Source organism: Prosopis cineraria, unplaced genomic scaffold, assembly GCF_029017545.1.
Source record: "Prosopis cineraria cultivar Desert tree isolate PC_DT_omini unplaced genomic scaffold, ASM2901754v1 PC3, whole genome shotgun sequence".
In the NCBI taxonomy this organism is placed as follows: domain Eukaryota; kingdom Viridiplantae; phylum Streptophyta; class Magnoliopsida; order Fabales; family Fabaceae; genus Prosopis; species Prosopis cineraria.
In genome coordinates this window covers 11,913,495-11,916,070 of record NW_026555334.1, presented here as the reverse complement: position 1 = coordinate 11,916,070, position 2,576 = coordinate 11,913,495, and the positions used below count along the sequence as shown (strand labels likewise).

At 33.5% G+C, this 2,576-nt stretch overlaps 1 long non-coding RNA gene across 1 annotated transcript; it reads right to left on the bottom strand.

Moving 5' to 3' along the window:
- Positions 1-454: 454 nt before the first annotated feature.
- Positions 455-2,227, bottom strand: LOC129306905 (uncharacterized). Its single transcript, XR_008592272.1, has 3 exons — positions 1,922-2,227; positions 1,616-1,792; positions 455-863 (listed from the first exon to the last, which is right to left on the bottom strand). It is a non-coding gene; the product is annotated as an uncharacterized LOC129306905 (long non-coding RNA).
- Between the last annotated feature and the right edge of the window lie 349 nt (positions 2,228-2,576).

The following is a 2,576-nucleotide window of genomic DNA, read 5'->3' as shown; positions in this document are numbered from 1 at the left end:
ATTATCACTTGATTTCAAGAAAGCATGTAAATGAAATAAATACTTATAAATAAGTTACTAAGTGAGAGCCAATGGAATATAAAATCACCAAATAATCAGATTATAATTATCGGGACTTATCAGAACAATTATCAAACATGGACACATAATCCATGAGGGTAAATAACCAAACGTGGCTTATGCCACGAAGACAAACGTGGACACACTAGTCCACGAGGGTAAGTAACCAAACGCAGCCAAAGCCACGAAACAAACATGGACACACAGTCCATGAGGGTACTGTTAATCAAACGCGGCTCAAAGCCACGAAATCAAACGTGAGTACAACACTTACGAATAACCATCCCTCCGTTCCATGTGCGTTGGCCATCGCATGGGGCTAGTACCTCCTATAAGCACCCTGCTAACTAGGTGGACCATGGCGCGCCAATGGCTAACAAAACTGTCATTAGCAACCGGTGTTCTGTATAAAGTCCCTTTCAAATCCATTTTTCAACATGCGAGAAAATCACCACTTTCAAAATAAAACTTCCATTTTCCATGACAAACTCGCATAAATCATTTTTCCATAGCAACAATAAAAATTTTAGAATGAAATCCCACAATCAAAGTCCAAACTTATATTTATTGAATAATTAACACTTTAAAAGTGATAAAGGTAATTTCATAAAATAAAGAAGTTTGATCAACAAATTATCTAATATTCACATTGTTGTTGTAAAAATGATTTGCATAAAATTGTAATATTTTATTAACAGAAAATTTTATTAGACAATTAGTTGGGACAGTATCCACTTACCTAAAATTCCCAGAACTAAAATTCACCTCTCACTGTTGATCAAATTTCTCCTCCTCCAAATATCCTATAAATCATATTCAAATTCTATTCAACCCTTAACTAGTACAATAATTTCTTTTAGCATTTCCACCACTAATCAACTATAATAAATCTGAAAATTTAAAACCGAAGTTATATATAAAAATATATTTTTCATCAACATTTGTTCAAGGCACCAAATATGTATCCTTTCCAATCTCCTTATAACAACTCTAGCATTTAAATATTTTCTCAACAAAGTATCAGTCTCCAAGAATTCCAATAATCATATATTATTAATTTCATAGTCAAATGTCCTTTGCACCTTTCAAGTTAAATTTATAGATTATTAACTTCTGAGCTAACTCTACTTCCCACATGAATTTATGAAATTTTTAAAGTCAAATTCAATTCTTCTAATAAGCATTTTAATAAGCATCTTATAGACACTAATCTCCCATCATCATATCTAACCTCTTCTCTTCCAACTTCATTTTACTAAATTCTTCAACATCAATCATTCCAATCAAGTTAATTTATTCTAAAAATTATGACCATATGAAGATTAGTATCAAGCTTTAAGATGGATCTTCAGCTCAACATTGGAATTTTTTATTCTCTGAGACACACGAGCAGCAGCCAAACACACCAAAATTATATAGCTTCAACCATTAAAAATGCCCGCACAAAAAAGTATCAAGATGAAGGTTTAAAATTTCAGACATGAGTCAGCAACCATAAAGAAGAGAAAAAAAAAAGAAAGCTAATCGAAATTAAGAAAGAAATTCAGGCACCGACCGCAGCATACAGGACACGATTTTTTTTTCCAGCGTCAGTTCTATCTCTTCATCCATTCACACGTACAGAAATCTTCCAAGGAAATGAGATAAGATCAGGTTTCTAACTTAAAGGAACCACACGCACCAGCAGAGAAAGAAGGAAATAGCTTCAGGTATGAACAGTAGAGAGGAAGGACTGCCACCATACATCAAGAAAAATAAACAATATGACAGGACGAGCAAGAGGAAGAAAGAAATCTTAGCTCACCCAATCAATTACACACACATGAAACAGCGAGGAGAAAAGAAGAGAAGTCAAACATACTTGAGGTAGTGATAGAGGAGGATGAGCGATGGTAAAACAGAGGAAGAACTCACAGCCGCAGAGGAAGAACTAGTGACAAGCACACCAGCAACGATAACAGTGACTCACACGAACAGCGCATGACCAGTGATTGAGAAGGTAAGAGGCAGAAGTCGGCGAGAGATAGAGCAAGGATTTGGGATCAGCTTTCTAACTCTCTCTCTGCTCTCCCAGAATGTTCGAAGAAGGCCAAGAAAAAGAAAAAAAAGCCTGATAAAGATGAGGGCAGATTTGTAATTTCATAAAGTATAAAAATAAAAATAATACTCCTTAGAGGCTGATCAGATTCAAACCTGAGACTCTTTTAATGGACTATCTAGATGGTTTCCACTACACTAACTTCTTTTTTTGTCAAACTCATCCTAAAAATTAATATAAGTACTATTAAAAGATATATTTTTAAATTTTATATAAAATTCATAGGTCATTACACTAACATACTTGATAGTTATTTCCAAACAAGTGTTAACTATATAATATTTAAAAAAAGATATCTATTTGACACTTGTTTTGTAATAATCGTCAAGTTTGTTAGGTATATACTTCACAGCTTCACAGTTATTCTAAAATAAGTGTCAAATAAGTAATGCTCTACAAAATTTTCTGTATAACCTCA